The 20,771-nt window shown below is 47.1% G+C and overlaps 1 protein-coding gene across 1 annotated transcript in view; it reads left to right on the top strand.

Moving 5' to 3' along the window:
• The first annotated feature begins 8,378 nt into the window (after positions 1–8,378).
• Positions 8,379–20,771, top strand: part of LOC109471967 (GATA-binding factor 2-like) — a 38,281-nt gene continuing 25,888 nt past the window's right edge. The window contains exon 1 of the mRNA XM_019771533.1: positions 8,379–8,500. The gene's annotated coding sequence lies outside the window, so the exon portion shown is untranslated. The remainder of the gene's footprint in view (positions 8,501–20,771) is intronic.

Here is a 20,771-nt window from a genome sequence, read left to right as displayed (position 1 = left end):
AAACTACATTTGACGCTGCTGAAATGGACGAGGGGCATGTTAATAACAGCATCCTACCTTACCTCAACCGATCCTGTCCTTGGTGCTGAACATGTCATCACGTGAAGTACTGTGAGCGAAGTCGCCTTCTGCGCTAATGGCGTCCTAGTCTGTATACGGAGTTCTACTTCTAGTGTTTGCCACAGTTTTGTGTATATTATGGTAACTCCCACATCCCTGTCCCTGAAATACCATTCTAACCGAAACATTGTGATATTACTTCTCCTTCTTTCGCCATCCGCATCTGAGGGGAAACATTGTGCTGTTTCAAGGGTCTACTAGTGCAATGTGGCTTCGCTGTGACTCACGTATTTAACCAAGCACACGCTACTTTTCTTCTCTAAAGTGTGTTGGGTTCTTTTACGTACAGAGGTTTGACTTACAAGGGGGATATATGCTCCAATCTTGAAGTGTAGTAAAGCATGATAGTTTCCAATACCCGTTAATGTGCTGCAGATTGATTGAAAATGTTCATCTAGGAAAGTTAAAGATACTGCCCTTATCATTAAATGGCTTTGTGGTAAGTGGCAATTTAGTTTAGGGCACTGTCCAGGAGTACATTCATGGTGGCTGTAGAATGTGGTGAGGGTTGAAAATCTATCGAAGTTTCGACGATACACCCCAAGGATTTCACACAGAACAAAAAATGTTTGTGTTTATAGGACCAAATAAGCTCCTAAGGCTGTTCATCGGGGCATATACACACGCAGGTAGTCCCTGTTAGTAAGCTATTATTACTTTTAGTATTCTATTTTACTATCTTACATTATTATTATTTGTTCTATTTTACTCACAAATATTTTCTGATATCATATTTTCTGAGGACTGCTTTACAGTAATGATATACTTATCTAGGCTCTCTCCCCACACATACAAATCAAACTAAAAAAAATCAACAAGATGAAGAGAAAAGAATTACATAAACGTTATGTAAAAAGATATATACATGTATAACAAACGAAAATATGCCTCCATGAAGGAGGGCATGTAAGGATTGAATGATGTACTGACCCATGTCACTTTACACTTAAGGTATGGAGTTACTTTTCCATCAACTTTTGCACACAGCCTTTAAAATGACTGTTGATTTTTGTCGACAAGTTTTGATGCGTTCGATATCAAGGTAATAATCCTATCTCGGCGTGGATTTTCCCGATGCCGGTCTCCTGTGACATCTGGTATTGTCCCTGCTGAAACTCATCCCTGACACGCGTGGCAGACTCGGATTAACAACCATCACAACCGCCAACTTCATAATTCAATAAGTGAAGGGCCGGGAGTACGCGTCATGATACACCCCGTCTCTCCTGAGAACTCCGCTGACAAGACTTCTTTTGATTGCCAATTGTGCGTACCCGAAATGATGAAGTACCTCCCCGCAACATTGACACGTTTTATAGAATGCAATCCAATTTTATCTAGCCCGACTTCCACCGATCTGACTCTTAAATGTTCGGTATCGGTCCGATCTTTCGATATCTTCTGCGCCGCGTTGATAGGACCATTAATCTTTGGCGCTTTGATTGACTTTGATTATGCGAAAAAAGTGCAAAGTCCTGATTTGGTATGTATGTATGCTGCAAGGAATATAGCGGAGGAATTCTGCACCTGATACACATCAGGACCAATATGAAATGGTAGGCGAGGTATTATTACGGTGACATGTTCGCTAGAGGGAGAGTTTATTTTTCACAAGACACAGCAAAATCAGACAACGAGCGTCTGGCTTGATTTTCTTTGTACACTACCTATCTGGGGCGTATCTTGGAAAACATATCTAAAACCCCGAATCGCACCAAAAAAACGTACACGATTTCGAAAAGAATGCGATACACGCATACCTACATTGTTACGGTTTGTATAATTACGTTTCTCTTCGGCCAAAAAATAAAATACAGCGCGTATCTTGAAAAACCAAACTGCATCTATGTCTGGATCTCCGACTCACGGGTCAGCCACAGAGTCAAGGATAATGCGGCAATGATATCTCACAGTCTGAGGCCCCGCTTTATCTCAGTGCCTTGGCCCGCCATACGCCAGACTTGGGGAGAACTCGGGAGAAGTGGAGCGCAGTAGCGCGGGAACGATGTGGTCTCCGGACCAATTAACGTCCTACATCAATCGTCCTCCGTGTCAGCAGTCTTAGGACCCCGTCTGCAAGCTGGGCGTGCCAGAACAAACCCAATGGTCCCTGCAGAAGTTCTAGTTATTAAAGTAATTTACCATGTACTTTAGAGGGCCTGGGAGGGCTCGCTACGCGGAAAGGTTAATGTCGTATATTGCTGGAAATAGGGACAACTTGACGCCTGTGTCTTTTTTTTACCGAGATATCGCGTACTGCTCCCAAGTCAGGAGCGGATAAATAGATGAAAGGAGCCTGATCCTTTATAATTACATAATTCATTAGTGTCATTACACGGGACAATTTGGGCACAGCACGACAGCTTGGCGGAGAATAATACCAGTAATGGGAGCTGTGGCGGGAGGGAGAATAACTCACAAGTCTGTACATGTGAACTCTGCTGTAGAGTACATGTCAGGATTGCCGACAACTCTTTACATAAATTGCCTTGAACTTTTCGCTAAGTCTCTTTGCTATGGGAGCCACAAGTTTTTGTCTTTCTTTCTTGTTAGTTCTGTCGGGAAACCAGGTAAACTTTTGACGTAAACAGGAAAAGGGGGAGGAAGTATTCGTTCGACTCAGCTCATTCGCAAACATTGTGATGACAGCCTCCGTATACAACACACATTAGAGGCTGTAGAAAAGTTTACAGAACTGTCATCATACAGACACTTGCAGGTAGGAACAAACACCATCGGTCTCGTTAAATCAACAGTAGGAAAACAAGCGTAACGCACGCATGACTTGTGATGATATGAGGGAAAGCAAGTATCGTCTATAGTCAGAACCTTCCCCCGACCACCAACCAACCAATCAACCAAGATTAGCTGACGTTAGGGAGCAGACTGACCAGATTTAGGCCACGTCTACATTCTAAAATGACTTCTTAGATCGAATTCGGGTTAAATGTGAGTTAAAGTTGACCTCCGAACACGCCACGAACATTGCTGACCTTCTCCCGAACACCAACCACACTGACCATGGCCGGACCTCCCGTCCACACCCGAATGTTTTTAAAACATTTTAAATCATTCGGCCGAGGCAGCCGAACAGTGGCCGACCTTGCTCCCGACCTGCTCCTAACCATGGTTGTGAGGAAGTTCGGCCGTGTTCGGGAACCCGTATTCAGCTATGTGTGACAGGGGCTTATGCTACAGACAAGAAGGCAAACTAGCAGTCGACCGTACCTTGTTCACAGTTAATGCACTTTCTACACTCGTGTCCCTGTACTCTGACAGTGATAGGACTCTAGAGTGAAGTTGCAAACGATCTTTTGACATCTCTGCTTGTTCACGTTGGCAGACTTTGTTTAGGCAGACTTTCGGCGACTTTCACGTAGGAAGCCAAAACTTTGGTGACACAAGAAACGTCGCCGCCTGTGTTCACAAGCCGCATAATCCCCCTGTTCTATATTTTCGCGAGATTTCTATCACAAAGTCATTCGTTTTGACGGTTACGTTGGTCTCCGTTTTGCCCGCGAGCAAAAACAATCTCGTCCCTCGGATTCTTCATTAAAATTGGGGACGAGATGATGAATGGCGGCCATGTTTCGGACCAGGCTTCCCACATGTTGACGCTGAAGATAAGGCTCCGGTTGTAAATCAATCAAATTATGATCGCGATGTTTCCCACCGGAGGAGGAAAGATGCGTAAGCGCCGTGTCCTGTGGGATTTGGCGTTCCCCGCTTGATTCATGCGTTCATAAAGACGAGGCAAAATAGCGTGGTGACTTTGTCGTGCTGGCGGATCAGAGAGCCTCTCCATCCCAACTTGTCCTTCATCCATCAAAACATTTTTGCCAGCGCACGATTGAAAAAGGGTTACGCCCCTCCGATGTAGGAGAATTCTTTTACCCCACAGTGGATTAAAACGTTTCTTTTTTACGCACTTTCAAATAGGGCTGCGATCGCAATGCGACTGTAGGACGACCAAATCGTGTGCCTCTTGATTTCGTAATCAGAACAGGATGCAAGATGTAAAAGTATGATTCAAGAGACACACAAAACGAAAGAAAAATGTTATCTACGGACATTCATTGTGTGAAGTTTTTGGTCGCCATACGTCTCTTTTTATCCACTTTCCACTAGAGCGGCGATCACGCTGCGACTGTAGGGCGACCAAATCGTGTGCCTCTTGATTTCGGAATAGGATGCAAGATGTAAAAGTATGATTTAATAGACAAGAAAACGCACAAAACGAAAGAAAAACGTTCCTTATCTATGAAATTCATTGTGTGACTGGTGAAATTTTTGGTCGCCATACGGTTGCAGCGCAGTCGCCGTTCTAGTGTGCTGGGTGGACGGGCTGGCTTTTTTTCTGGTAGCTGGGATACAACTTATTTGATGTGTCGTTCCGCATCTATGATAACTTTGTCTGTGTAACACAAAGTTATCATAGACAGATGCGGAACTTCATGTATATTTCAAATAACCGTTTATGATAGCAGAAATATGCGGATGCGAAGGGATATCTCGCTGATATCTGGACACGAGCATCACACCGTAGGAAAATTGCAGTTTATATACAACACGCTTCAAGTAAAGCCTGAGAGAATTGCTGGTGTACGGAAAACAGTGGGTGGCCTGGGTGTGGAGGGAACCACAAAAAAGGGGAAAACATCAAGCAGACGATTCATCATCGGAGACGCTGAAAGTAAAATTACAGAAAATTAAGACGGGAGGGCCGTGAAGCTGGAGTCTCTGGGATGAGCGATTTTCAGGTGATATATCCTTTCAATAAAACCCAGCGCGAGGGAGCGTGGCGACACCGAGTCCGCCGCGCGGCTGCTGGGCGGAGTCTTCCGGCGGCGAAGCAACTTTCTTTCGTAAATCTATCAAATTAACCGTCGCCAATGTTTCTGAACGAGTAATGATCGACGCAGAGCCATGGCCTAGTCGGCGCACGGCTGGAAACGCTGATTTACGCGCTTTCATAAAACCAGCGCGCGCGGCAACCGTTGGCGGTGGGACCTTGTGGTTAAACATGAAATGTCCTGACGCTCGCGCGGGGGCAAGGAGGGACACATGTTCCTTAAATCCTTCAAGTTAACGCCGAGATGCTTGCCGGAGGGGATCGTAAAGCGTGGCTCTTGTTGTGACACGACCGTCCCGCACTCCGGTGATTCATGGATTCATAAAATCGGGACCGCCGCTCCGGAGCCCCGCGCGCGCGGACGTACCGCCTCCGCGGAGCATCTGCTGGCAGAACCACTTGTCTGGGCGCGATAGTGTCGGAGCCTTAATTACAACTCACGGCTAATTATAGCGGCGATGAGCGCCTCGCCGAGGAAACAGACAGACCAGAAAACGGTAATGTTTTCATTATCCTTCCCCCAGTCTGCTGACGAATTGCTTCAGACAAGCCTCGGGGAATACGCCGCAAAAAAAAAAAAACTTCACCTGGAAGAAATGCCATCAACCTACATTCCTCTGTATCAGATATTGTTTCCCTTTTTCTTGTGAGGGTTGATAAAGGAAATACATAAAAGAAAGAAGAAAGCAATCGGACAAAATGGCGAAAAGTTTTAACGCATCAATGAGCGCTTGGTAGCCGCGGTGGTGGCAGATAGAGCGGGGACAATTTGGGACTCGTCATTACGCCGCTATCTCGTGGTCGCACTTGTCGGGGATGACTAACGCTCCGTATCTCCCGGGACAACAAAAAGTACCCAGATCTGCCGTCTCGTAGACCCGAGACTTATGGACCAAATGGCAGCCCTCGGAGATGAAGCCAGTCCCCGCCACCAGCCAAATCTACGGTTCTCCCGCAGATAAAGCGTTTATAGTCTGTCACTCGATTAAACTTATCTCGGCGTTTTGCGGGCTTTATCTGGGAGAGCCTCTTCCCGAGTCATTTAATTCCATCATTTTGGGGAGTGCGTCTTCATTATGGCATTATCTCCTAAACCGTTAACTTCACTCCTCGTAATTTGTATTTTGACACCAAAATCTTTCGGTTGTGCCGCGTACGTTCGTACGAGCAGGTACCGCGCGCGGTCTCCTTAATGGGGAAAAGTTTGAAACAGGTGAAATATGCGCGTGTGCCTTACGTGCCTTACAGTACACGGCAGGCGGGCTTTATAAATGCATGTGTATACTGTGGCGAGCTTGGGGAAAAGGCAAAGTGGACGCGAGGGACGTTAATCAAATCACGGCGACCAATCGGTAATCGATTTAAGACGTCATGGATCCATACCCTTTACACGCATGACGATTTCTGCCAGCAAAACCACCGCTTCCCTGCCGCCACGACTTGCCGCAAAACGCTCCATTGTATACAAAAGGGCCACAGATGACAAACTTTACCGACTCGGGAAAAGTTTAATGTCTTCCTGTGTTTGTCAGAGACAAATTCGGCACCGCTGGCCTTAATCCATTGTTAATTCTTCTCCTTGGTTATGTATCTGTTCGCGCGCGCTTTGCGGCTTTGGTTCACTTGAACTCGTCCCCGGGCGCGAATTGCCGATTGGGCCGGGACGCACGGTGATTGACAGTGTAATACTGCGGCGCGCACGATACGGGAAATCATCACCGATTATTCCCCCCGATAGTCAACATATCAACAAATGATGCAGGCGTAATCGTTGCATCCCCCGATAGAATGAATCGATCATCGCACGCAATCAAACTCAAGTGGGCCCTCTGTCGGTAAGGGGGGGGGGCGAGTGGTCCGGAAAAAACAATGGAAGACTCTTCAAACATTTTGACGTTTACTCATCAATCCATTATCGCAACACAACGCTTCTAAAACTCAATTTTCTTTGTGTTTTGCATCGTGTCCTAAGTTTTCACTGCGTTCGTCATTGCGTATGAAATTGATCATGTGCTTCCAACATCTTTGTGGTACATACATTGTATATATTATCCTCTGTATTTCTTTTATATTGGTTTCGTTTTTGTTAATTTATCTTCTAATTATGTGTAAGTGGTAGCGTTAAAATAAGTCTAAGTCACTTGAGTGAGCTACCGCTTGTGCTGCACCATCTTCCTTGATGTTGAACAATGAAAAAGACAAAACAATGGCAGAGTCGAGAAAAAAGGGAGGACCGCAGGCCAGAAGGACACCCTGCAGTGTCCTGCCGGAAACAGGTGGATATATTTATATTTATAATAATAATCATCATGAGAGTGGAAAGAAACCCGGGAGGCATGGCGGTCCGCATCGGTAGGGGGACTTGTCAGCGACAACAAACTTTGGTTTCACCGACTACAATACTGTTCATGTAATATATCTACTTCACTGACAGACTGCGCCTAACGGTTTGACCCTCCCCCTTCACCTGGCACAGTGCGCATCATGACATTGTTTCTGCCCGTAAGTCATCAGCGCGAACTTGCGAGAGAAGAAGTTGCTGAGTTACAAACACGCGTTCCACCCCGTCTTGTGGCGCCACGAGACATTCTTAAAAGTCTCCCGTCCGACGGATACCGTAGCGGTAATTAGACGGGTCCTCCGTACTGCACGGGTGGGACGCTATACTACACCGATCCCCCCGCGCCTTACCGCGCCAACCAGAACAGCCAACATCCTCCGGGCGCTTTTAGTGCGCCGTGAGCTCTGGATTCAGAGCGCTGACACCATGATGTATGGCACTCAAGACAAACCGATCCTTATCGGCCTCACGAAAAATACTCAACATTCCAGCCTCACTACTGCGTAACTCACTCGCCCAACGCATTAAGTCAAGAGTGTCGTCCCCCCTAATACATCTGGGAACGGTTCAACTGCCGACCCGGGATCAGCCCCCGAAAAACCTTCACTTCCAAAAACGTTTGGTAGGTGTTACACAGCCAAGGTTTCTCCCAGCACACGGGTGTAAAGGGCCCTTGTGAGAGATAAGCATCTTATCGCAGATAAAGTGGTCAAGTGGTAAATCACGGGGACGCTCCGGCGGTTGGCGCGATGACACGCTGCCGGCTACCGTGTCGGGACCCCGGCAGACGCGCCCTGCCTAGCCTGGCAGGGACCGCCGGCCCGGCCTGCCCCGTGTAATAAAATCAATAACCCCTCTGGCAGTCAGTCAGGGCTGCGTGTATGTTCTCGCCCGGTCGGTGCGCGCATGCTTGGAATATCAGATAGAGGGCATGCTCTGCTACCTCGCTCAGAAGGCAGAAAGGCCGCATGAGTGCACTCCTGTTATTGGCCGAACGTGTGCAGGCAGGGCGGCGCTTCTCTCTCAGACCGGCCCTACACCGAGCTGCGTGGCAGACCGTCGCGACTGTCTGTCGCCAAGCGCTGGATAGGTTTGCAGAGGTTCAAAGGCTCAACCGGAGGCACACTTTGTTTTCAAGTCAAACAACACTCGCGGCCCGGAAACCAGCCCATACTAGAAACTACCAGGTCAGTCCCGATAGTAGCCACTGGCTACATGCTTTTCTTTCCCTTTTGTTTTTCCCAACGTATTCATACAATACAACCTCTGCACAATGTACTTAAGAAAATTACCAGCCGATTAGTTCGCGATAACGTAATTAGATTTGGGTGTTAAAAGCTGGGAAACTTTATCAGGGGGAAGGGGGCAAAACGGTTGGCACGCTCCGTCAGAAATTATCAGACTCACGCCGCAACACGTCGCCGTGTATAGCTAGCGTACAGGTGAAGCTTGCGCCTCGGCCGCCAGGTGGTTCAATCCAGAGGTGGGTCTTTACAAGTTTGCTAAACTAGGCAACAGACTTTTTTTCTTCTACTAGAGTTTAACCTCCTTTTCTCTCCAGTCTCTCTCTCTCTGCTTCCGCTGTGTCTTTGTTTCATGTTGGTCATCTGCGGTCTCGCTAATCGATTCTTGGTGGCCCGTCATCACCGTACAGAGATAAGGGCGCGCAGCAGCATCTGGTAATTACCATCGCCTTGTAAGATAAGACCCTCTTCCTTACAGCGGAGATGGAGTTCCAAGTTGTTCCATAAATGTTTCAGATGTAAGAAAGAGAGAGACTGAGAGAGGGGCTAGGGGTTGGCTGGGAGGTGGGTCTGTGTGTGTGTGTGTAAGGTTAGGGGAGGGTTGTCATCGCCCGTGCCATTAGCTGTCACGTCCTGTATGTACACACGTTATCACACGGTGCGGAATGACACGGGTAAGGAGGGGGGGGGGCGTGCAGGGTATAAAGGGTATAGAGTGAAGGGTCTTTTGTCTCGTCTTTTCTATCCCCGCCACGTGCCGTTCTCACAATAGCCCGGCGTCCGAGCAAACGGGCTGCCGATTGTGTTTGAACCCGGCGCCCCTGTCATCGGTCGGCTGGACGCTGCGTAGCCGACACGGGTAGGCAGGTTAACCGCCGTGGCCTGGCTGTTCCGGTGTGGGGAGGGTAGTATGGAGGGGACGAGGAGTGCTGTGCTGTATGCACTTCCCTTCACACTCCACTGGTGACCGCCGCCAGCCTGTTGCGCCTTGCGGGTAGACAAGTGGAGGCAGCCAGGGAGGAGGGGAGGGCCCGAGGAAGACCCGTTGCCAACCTGACGGAGAATCAATTTTGTGGTCTACGGAGCGTTGCGTGTGCGACGCCAGTAAGTCCGGAGCCGGGCACCTGAACCTTGGCTAGACTGAAACCCTAGCACGGTGTTTGGGTTGCAGAGCACACCAGCATGCAACACTAGATGCAGTTCGATCGGAGGAGACAAAGCTCGCTTACAAATATATGGTGCCAAGGGTTTCCTCCGTATATTTTCTTATTTGCTTAGTTGTTTTTCAACTGTCAGTTTTATACAAACAGTCTAAAGTGGCCACACCACACGGCGAAGTGGGGTTTTCCTCTACACGAACTCCTGTGCACCATCCCGGCGTGTAGCGGGCACCCTGCGAGGTCTTTGATTGTCTGTTTTATTGAGTCTTCATGAGTTGTTTTAATCTGAGTGCATCGCCCGAGGTGGTCGGCTTCTCATTGTTGTCAATCTGTTATTGGTCGTGAAGTGGACTTTGCCTAATTATCACCCCCACTGTTACACACAGAAATACAAACAAGCCCACGCGACCGTTCCCTCTCGCTGAGTTTAACACGTCTTTAACTTTATTACGCTCCTGTCCTCTTGGCTATGAGTGCACAAGAGAAGGTATCATGAGCGAAGAGGAAATCGGGCATAACCCTTTCCTCAAATTTTCAGCGCGCGTCCCCTCCAGCTACGATTGTGTGTTCCCCTGTCTCCTGCCAAAACTGCCTGTGTGTGAAGCTGAAGAGAGGAGAGAAAATTACCGAGTTCGCTCACACACGCCCACGGAAGATGCAGCCAGATGATACGAAAACGGGCATCCAGGCTAATAATTCGGTTACATCCCTTACCAAACATCTCTGCGAACAAAATCATAAAGATAAGACAAGGAGATGGCGATACGCCGCGCATCTGTATGCGCCACGTTCTTCAACCGTTTCTGTTCAGACTTTCCGAGTTGCTAAGCAATTCTCTCGCCGCTGTAAAAAAATTCTCTTAAACGAAAGAGACAAAAAGCGCAGTTTTCCGGAGTTAATGAGCGTTTTTGAGCGCAGTAAAAGAGACAGGTGGGAAGCAGGGAGTCCTGGGTGACCGGGCTGCGCGAGGGGACGGGCCGCTGGGCTCGCAGCGTGCGTCTGCCGACTCCCGAAATGAAGGCCGAGCCGAAAAGGATTCTTCCCATTAATCCCTGTCAAAGCTGTTCTGTGCAACTCGCCCCACGGCCGGGCCTGCTCGCCAGAGATAAGCGCGCCGGTTTTGTTCGAGCAGTGGTAGTTAACAAGATTTATTTTCACCGAATAATTGCTATACAGCATCTGCGAAGGAAATGACATTTAAATGAAAAGAACCCCACTAGCTTGTTCAATTCGCTGCATTGTGATAAGGCTGGGTCTGGCAGAGAGAAAGGCTCTGGGGCAGGGACCGTGAGAAATCAGCGCGTTGACTCCTGACTTGTTCCAATGGCGCGGATCCCATGTGAAAGCCGCGGGGCGGGCTTTGGGGAGACATTGTCGCCTTCCCGTATCTCCTCACCGCTTTTGTGTCGCCAGAAATTTGCAATATTCCCGCTTAATTTCCTTGCTGCCGGGGTCAGAGGCGACATCTTGATGCTACCGGTCCTACCTGCAATTCATCACCTTATAGGCCTCGCAATTATCTTATTAATACATCTCCATATTTTCATATTACCTCGGCGGACGGACACCGTATTAGGAAAAAAAGCGAAATAATAACTCTTATCACTGACACTGACGAAGCTTTCCGAAGAGCGATGACATTTAAATTTCCTCTGTGAAGTGTAGATAGATATTTTCCCTCCAAATATTACAACAACCGTCGAGACAATGCGCTACTGTAGCCGCTACTCCACATCGACCCCATGAATCACCGCGGCGCTCAGAGCGCCACTGGACGACATCAGAGGCAAATGACTGACCATCTCCATGCCTAATGTCCAGCGGTAACCGATCCTGAGGCGCACTCTCCATGCGCACTGCCCCGGCCATCGCCTCCCAGAGATCGCTATCTGCGTCACGTTAGCATTTTCCTCATAATTAATAATTTGTTGATAAGCCACGGCGCGCCCGTGGCGTATATATTGAGAAGCCATTGGGAGAGGTGTTGCGCGGGCTCACAGGAAGCTGGAGATAAGGTAAGATCTGGCCCTGTCTTCCTATCTCCCCGATACCACGTCCTCCTTCATTGTGCCTTACACCGCTTATACCCCAGCTATCTCCCATCTTCGTCACACAGTTGACGGGATTTTCGAGCAGATGGCAGCAGACGATTCGGAATCATTTAACCCCGCTTTTCCGTGCTTCAGCGTCTATGATTTCTCACTGGAGGAAAATCTTTTTCCCTTGGAGAAAGGAAGATATCTCTATCGTTCTGCGCTAGCCTGTAGATTATTCTTTGCGTGCTCAGGCGCGCGCCGACTGCTACAGTCATTTCCAGGGCTTGCCCCGGTGTATAGGGCGTACAAGGACAGGCTTTTTTTCTCTCAGAAACGAAGTCTAGGGTATATTGTTCGTGAGAAACTCATTTAGATGGTTCTTAAATTCTATTTTCTTCATTGTAACGTTATGTATGGACGGTGTCAGTGGTTTGTATTGGCAAGTCGGATACAGGTGCATCAGGATCCTACGTGCCAGTACGGGCCCGTGTTATGGTTTGCGGCTGTGTATATATAGAAACTGTATTGTCCGAGGGATGTGAATTTTCTTCCAATCAGTTGAGCCTGGCATTACTGTCCAGTTGAGAGGATCAGCGGAGGCTGAGGCACGTTCGTCGTCGTGTTTTCGTTTGACCGTCAAAACGGCTAAGCGATGCAGAAGATGCGCTTATTTCGTTCCATATGCGCTATAAGCGTGTTGGGCCAGAATTGTGCCAACGTTTCTGTGTTTTATATATATTTTTAGAAGAGATGTCGGATGTAAAGCGTTTTGAAAAACGAGAATCGGGTTTTACTACCGAGTTTCCAGAACAATAGAGTGGGATCGTGACAGGTTCGTTCTTTTCCGATTTAGGTAATGGCCGTCTCGGTCATGGGAAATTTCGGCATAAAAAGCGCAACCATATGGTAGTATCTCACACGGGCGGCACGCGCCAGCAATTGTCCCTGTACAGCCGGGAAATACAGGAGAGCATCCGATGTGAAATGCGTCTGTTGAAGATCGCATAGCCCCCAGGAACAGAGACGTTCTCGTGGCACGGCAATCCTATAACGGGATTTTAGCACAGGTGTTCCGCTAGGTAGGGAAAATATGTGCTTAGGTTACGGTAGGTTACTTGGTGCATATGCGCCATCAAGATAAAGTAAGCGTTCGATACAGTCTTGCCACAGGGTGGAAAGCAGCTGTGTAGAAGCAGCTTCTCCTCTCGGAGCGGTGGAGAGGAGCTGGCTGCTCTTTTTGACGAGGAGAACGTACTGTGCGGCTACGATAACAACGCGCGGGATGAAATAGAAGGGAAAAAGGGAATCAGGCGAAATTGGTTCGCGGCGGGGATGCGGCAGGACGTAACTACGAGGCAACAACCGCGTGAAAATTGTGGAGTAATTGCGTAGGTATAGATATCGGGAGAATAAGTACTCTGGAGATAATCGTGGGGCACACAAAGAGCGGAACAAGACCTGTGACAAAGGGGAAGACGGGTAAATGGTGCTAATCTTGCACCGTCACATTTTAACACGGAAGGGCGAGTGAGATAATGAAGATACTACTACCGTAGATGATGCGCCGCGATTTTCCCCTAGCACTACTCGCGCCGCAGTCAACTTTATCTCTGGTGTACCGTTTATGTAGGACAAGGTCCCTTCCCCCTTATCCGTGCCATAAGGATTTCCCGAGTGATAGCACAATCGCGTTTTGAGTGGCGCGGCGCAGAGAGCTTCGGAAATCCATGGTTAAATGCTAACGGCTTGAAGAAGAGACAACGACGATGTACCCTCGGAAAAACTAACGGTTAAAAATTGAAGCAAGATAAAATCAGCGGTTTGTATTTATATTTTTCCCGACTTAAGGCCGCGCGATAAAAATCAGCTTCTGGCTGGAAATGGCGCCCGGCGGTAACCGTGAGGTTGTGTGTGTGTGGAGACAGGGCTCACGTTTCGCTATCGGCTGATGTTGTGGGCGGCGCACTGTCAAGTGCCTCGGGTGATCTCTGCTGACCCACCGCCAAATGTCCGTCAACACCTCGACCCTTTTCCCTCACGGTCGACCACAAACCCCTCCACCAGCCTAACTACTCCAAACACAACTCACCACGACCCTTGTTGTGTTTCAACCCGTCATGTTTTACACGATTTCGTTCCCTAAACAACAAGTTCACCAGAAGGAAAATCCCCGCCATATATTCCACAGCGGGCCTCTTGGTAATAACAAAACGCTATTTAGATTGAACAGTTGAACTCTACAGCCAAAAGAAAAATACGTCTGCCTGAGAGGAAAGGCCTGTATCTTGTGTACAGCGTACAGTCGGGCTGCTGAGTGTGTACGCAGACCGTCTATGTCACGTACAGAGCCAGCCATTGTTTCCGCGATTACAGAGGGGCAAGCTCGGCCGGGATGCCTGGGGCCCAATCCACGGCGGGTAGGTGAATAATGTTTCGAGTTCTCCGGCTGAATGAAGCCCACTGTACGGATAACCATGCAGCTCAGATCCCGCTTCTGTTGTCATTCGTCTCTCCCATACCCTAGCTTCGGGAGATGACTTGTGTATTTTCCCCACGCGCGTTGCCCGTTTGTGTGTTGTTGGGGGTTTTGCGTCAGAACGTAACAGTGATAGTGTACAGGTATGGTGGCAGCCGCCATGTTGGAAATGTACCTCCGATTTTCTTCTCCTTCTGCTTCAGTGCTGACGCGTGGAAACGGTCTCCGTCTTACGCTGTTTGCGCCTTTCTTAAGTCTAGAGAATTTCCTTATTTTCATAAGACGTTTAGCATCCGAATCTTGGGTGATAGGGAGAACAAGACGTGATTGTTTGAATTCCGTTGTCAAGAGAATTTGTGTGTAAGGCGACAGTGTAACATACCTCACGCCACCTTAAATTGTCTCCACATTATTTCCTGGATTGCATCCAAAATTACGCCTCCTTGCCAACAATGTATGTTGTTATTCCTTCTATCCGTGGCCGTCTGTGTTGCTAGGTTGACAATACAGCCCTGTCTGGTGTAGTATTCGTTGTGCCGAAACAGCATTGTTTGGGGTCACCATCGTCAGTTGTGTATATTTTGTATGTTCGATAAAATGTACATCTATACCGTCTTGAGGCTTAGATTTTGTATAGAGAATATTCCTATGTTTAGATAACGAAAAACAACAGCTTTTCTGTCCTATACTACTCTGTCAAGGGTTTAGAAATCGAGATCGTTGCGCTGAATTTTTCCTCAGACATTCGCCCGTTTGCGTGTTTGTCATTGGACGGTTTGAAGGGGCCCCACCGGACAATTGACTTTTAATTCCAGCAAATCCACTTCAAGATTAAGACCGTATAAAACCACAAGATTAGAATCAAGACAGCAAAATTTTATCTAAATCCGTTGCAATCTGAAGATTGTAGATTTCGATGCTATACTGCACATTTTGTAATATATGTACTTGCGACTGAAATACCAGCGAGCGTTAATCGCAAAAAATTATGAAATCAACAGTATTTTGATGGATATTCTGACAATGATTCACTGTGAATATTACCGAAACGAAAAATGAAGATTTACCACTTCATTTCTTTGCATTACATAAAAACGTCCTGAAAACGTGGTGCAATATCCAAGTGTGTTGCCGTAAAATATAGACTGATACTTTATATCTAAACATGTTCGGATCATATCCACTGCTTAAGTCTTTGTTTTCCTTTCCGTAGTGCAATTAAGGTTCATTCTCCTTATGTCGTTGTGTATACTGAAGGTCAGTGTACTCAATAGTTCCAAACACCAGGATGGTTTGCTCGGGAATATCCGTACGTATGTGTATACTTGTTGGCGCGTACAATTCCCGGTAGTGTGTGTATGCTCCACTCCGTCTATTGAGGGATGTGCGCACTTTGTCTTTGTTGTTCTATTTACAGTCCACTGTTGTCACAATGCACAACACGTCATTTATAGCACCAGGTCCGTAAACACTCGTCCTTTAATTGCCCGTCTCTGAGTGTAGAATTATGTGAAGAAAGGGTACATACCGCTGTGGCAGGTGCGAAGATTTGTGTGCGCATCTTTAGGCGCGTGGGATCAGGAAAACAAACGACTGGATAGACCGCAGGATCGGGTATATTCCTCACCAAATGTAACGCAGTAAACCATCTTTATACTTTTCAGTCTCGGGTGACGCTATATTGAATTCCAGTTTGGCTCTACAATAAATAGCGGCTGAGGCAGAGACGTTACAAAATTCCGAATGTCATAGCTGAACAAAATAGCGCCCTCCCTCATGTAGCGGACTTCAGGTTGGCATCCCGGCTTTCAGCTCTTACGCTGTTGTCAACAAAATCACAACAGAGCTTTCACGTATGCGGTGATATTTTTAACGACCTTGTGTTTGTTTTATATTTCTTTATCTCTGTGTGAAAATCTCAGAGCATCCTACCCGTACATGTACATCCGCGTACACATTGTGCGCCTCCCGTATCACACCTCAACATCCACACATCGATACTCTCCTCTCCAAATCACGCATAATTCCTCTGTGATATCATCTCGATAATATCACTTCTCGACTTCATCTATCTAGATGATGATCTGGCTAATTGTTTCTCGGATCTATTCCCGTTTTTTTCCGTGCGATGGCAGGGTATCAGGAGGGTGGAAATTGCGTGTGACATTTTGCGGTTGTGGGACAGCCGACCCCTGACATTTCCTTGGAAGAAGCAGCATTTTAAGCAAATTACGCTGCCGATAATTTGATCAACGCAGCTTCCAAAACGAATGCATATTATTTCGGGAGCAGAATCACGGCTGTCTTGCCCGATGTTGATGCGGATGCGGCGACCATAAATTACATCCTTCGGCGCGTCATACCGTGTGTATATGTAAGCTCGCCGCGCCTTGTGTGTTATTTGGGACACGCTACCACAGTATTATCCCAACAAAACCTATTCAGAACATTTTCAGATTGAAATACCTGTACGGCCGTTTAGCTGCACGAGATCGGCGCACAATTGCAGGAGTCTGTTCGCATCAGATAGTTGAGATGCTGCGAGGAACTATAATTATGTCTAGAATTCCAGATTGGCTTTCGGCCCGCTCTGCGCCATATATAATTCAAAGGGCTTCGCTAAATGATAAATATACAAGATGGCCTTATCCTTCTAATGCCTCGCCCTGCAGATAAAATACATTTTCACCTGTTTAACAAACATAGGTTGCGATCGTTACCGCGGTGCACTTTTCCCTCAAATTAATTTGCACGATAGCGATCGGCCATTGATTCTGTGAGGAGAGGCGCGTGATTCCCTTCATTAGAAGCTGTACTGTGTGTCTGTGTAGGAGAGGGAGGGAGGGGTGGAGGACGGGGCTGTATGGGGAGAACGCGGATGTGACAACAGCGCAGATATGAGCGGCCGTGCTTGGCGAACAACAAGGGAAAATTGCGGCATGACGCAAATGTCAACATTTCGAGCGCAGGCACCACAAAATTCCCATGTAACAATGATTTTATCAACGATACACACACACACATATACATATCTACAAGTCAGTCCCAGATGAGAATCATATTGCACGAATTTTTGCGAAAGTAAGGCGAGTATATTGTGCTTTCTTAATACTGAAAAATGATGAGGAAAAATTGTCCACACACAATGCATTGAACCCATTGTTTTGATGTATTTCTGAGCCAAAAACAAAACATGTTTAGTCGGTGGTAGATAGCCGTACCCTTTCTAATGTGAGTTGACAGTGAGGATGCGGGATAGGAACCGATGGCTTCGACCTCTGTATCTATTCTACGCACGACTTTGTTGTTGTTATTTCCACTATAATATCATACAGACCATTTCGCTCACGGGTGGGTGAATGTAGTGTGGAGATTCACTCCACTTTGCCTTCACCTTGTCCCACCCTTAGTCCACTAGCTGATGGGAAAATCGTTGATGGAACAGGTGCGTGTATTTCTGGGGATCCTGGATGCTGGGAACGACAGGGATGCTGTGGAGTCTATTTTTATCGAAGGCCATCTTTGTGAGGCTTTAGATATTACTGTATAACGTGAGCTTGCGTCACAGTAGTAAGATTCACGTATGTGTGTGCGTGTGTGTTTGTTTGTGTGTGTGTGTGTGTTTGTGTGTGTGTTTTGGATGGCGTTTCCAGTATGTTGCTGTTGGTGTGCAAGAATACAATCGGATCACCGCTTTGTCTGGAGTGTCCCACAGAAAACGCTGTCTGGTGTATACAAAAATGATGATTTGAGTCAGGTCTTAAGTAAAATAGCTCATCATTAACATAGTCTAACATTTTACAGGGTAACAAAATATAAGAAACAATCATCCAAATGATTTTTGGGATCAACTCTTACTACACATAATTTGCTTTGTAGTTTTGCTATAACGCACAATGGTCGTAAAGTGATGACGATTCTCTTTCGACCAGCGCACACGTCATGTCTAACAGAAAACTTTTCCGTCTCCAAAAACTTCTTCCAACCTTTCCAAGAAGTAGCGGGTCTCATGGGGGAGTTCGCGTGGATGGTCTGCCACCGGCGTTCCTCCAGGGTCGCGTTTTCTCGGGCCGTGTGCCCGCTCCCCGTGGTAAGCGCGCAATCTTGAGGGGATTGTTTCGTGTTTCACAAGTTAAGACTCCGCAGAAAGAGTAAAGATACGCCGGCGGCGAGAGTGAATAGAGGCTTTAGAATCGCCACAGGTGATGCCCCGGGTAACACAACGTTATCCGCTCACTGGGACAACAGAGAACATCCCTAGAAGGGGACAACGCGCGGAAAAAAACTCACAGGAGCGCCAGAAGAGGACTTTCTTCCGGGCAGTTTGCTGTTTAAAGGGATGGAAACATCCCACCGGGACGCCTCGCAAAGACCATATCGACAGGTAACCGTTCGGAATGCTCGCGGGAAGGTATCGGCTGGTGCTTTCTAACGGTCCGACAGGCGACGCCCGGAGGAACCGAAATGAGCCGGGCGTCCCGAGACGGGAGGCAGGCAATGAGTTAAATTGGAAAACCGCTGCACGCCGCGTCCTGGAGGACTTCTTCTCTGATTGACCCGCGATTTTCCAGTCTTCGCAAAAATCTTTATTTCAAAGCTCGGCGGTAAAGCTCGCCACACGCTAATGAGGTCGCGATATACAGTGAACATTACAACAACCCGGCAGGAAGAATGACAGTCTCGCTTAAATCTTGGAATTGTCCACAGATAGCGTTAAAAGCTAGGAACGGATTTGATATCATTATCGTGGATGGAGATGTTATGTTCGTATCAACTCTCCGTTTAATGTAGGTGTTTGGATATTGGAAAAGCAAAATGAAGATAGGAATGTTCCTACGAGCGTTTGCTCGGCAATTACTAGTATCACAAGTTTCTATACGACTTGATTCACTTCAGAAAAAGACAAGCTCTAATCTTTTCATCAAGGAAAACTTACTCTCTAATCTGTATTGTTTAGGGACAAATGCGATGATGTCCTTCGGATGAGGACTCTGCTTTCTTGGAGAAAAGTTGCACAAAAAACTTTTGTTTCCAAACTTTCCATTGATACTGGACATATTACTACCTTTTTAAAGATAGATTAGAGCACAGACGTTTGAAGGACGTAGACAAGATAGAAACCATCGCCTGGAATTTCTAGCTGAGGCAAGGGCCTAGCCATCTGTATCTGTATCTGTATAGCCGGTATAACCGCCTTTCGGCGTAACACACCAGCTTCGCAGGCACGCGGCGCGGCGGCAGCTGGCTATATTACACCGATCGACTTGTTACACCTAACCCTTGAACTTCAAGCTCTAGAGATTGTTTAAAGCTATCTATTGACAATGCCCCTACTGTACTTGGTGACAGTGAGTTCCACTCTGCGATAGTTCTAGGAAAGAATGAATTCTTGAAAACCTCAATCCTTGGTTGATAACTCTGGTACTTGAATGCGTGGCTATCGTCGTACGATGGCAAACCGAGGGCATTCATGGAACAGCCGTGCACCTGTTGTGCAAAATTCTGCTGTCTTGTTACCGAAAAGGCTGTAGATCCTTCTCATCATGTTTGAAAATTCTTCGGTATCAAAATCAAATCAAAATTACCGCCGTTACGTAACGTTACCGTTACATAACGTAACGTGTTTTTTTTTATAATAGATAAGTTCCTACCCGAAGGCTAATTGCAAATAACAGAGATAAAAGAACATTGAAACAGGGTACAAAATAACTTCAAAATCTACATAATAACACAAGGTAATTCTCTAAAACCAAATCTATGTCTAAAACTATTTCTCAAGATTTTGACTTCTCTTTTGTAAACCATGGAAGACGCAATGTCCCACCTTTTCCGAAATTTGTGGGTTTTGGACAATTAAAAGAAGAAGATTTTTTTCTTTGTCTGTAAGTTAAGAGAAATTGGGATAAATTGTAGAATTGTTGGCATACAAAATCGGGGAGTTTAGAACTTCTGCAACAGTCGCCGAACCGTTACGACATCCTTGCAACCCGGAGTCGGGGACGACACGTCACTCTCCAGATAGACGCGATGTCATCTCGAGAAAGGCACGTTGAGTCGTAAATGTGTTTTATTCCGTCAGGATATGGACGACCCTCAGTGACCAATAAATGGGCAGGAGATGCCCGGAAGATGCGTCTGCACTCCCCCGGAATCGCGGCGGCCAATCGGGTGCAGGCACACGGAAAGCCCGTACATTTACGGGCCGCCAAAAGGTCTGGCACTGAGACCACTTTAGAGAAGGCGTCGCTGCGGGTCATTTGGTCTCGTGTTAGCCTCGTGTGCAGGCTTTTCTGACGGGCTGGCTTTATTACTCTCCAAGCAGAGGTTGTGGGGGAATGATCGTTACCTTTTTATATATGGCAGCTTTTTTTTTGTTCTGATCCCCACCAACCCGTCGGTGGCCGCGGAGCTTCTCTGGCTAATGGATACTGCTTGGCCAATTTGATACTAGTACTGTCTTTTTTGCCACCGATAGGGCCCGATCTGCTTGGAGATTAGGCTTTATATTGTGCAGTAGTGTATACTCTTGTGTTCTTTTCAAA

Source organism: Branchiostoma belcheri, unplaced genomic scaffold (assembly GCF_001625305.1).
Source record: "Branchiostoma belcheri isolate BF01 breed outbred unplaced genomic scaffold, Haploidv18h27 scaffold10, whole genome shotgun sequence".
NCBI classification, from domain to species: domain Eukaryota; kingdom Metazoa; phylum Chordata; class Leptocardii; order Amphioxiformes; family Branchiostomatidae; genus Branchiostoma; species Branchiostoma belcheri.
The sequence above is the reverse complement of the archived record's forward strand: the minus strand, read 5'-3'. Positions and strand labels throughout refer to the sequence as shown.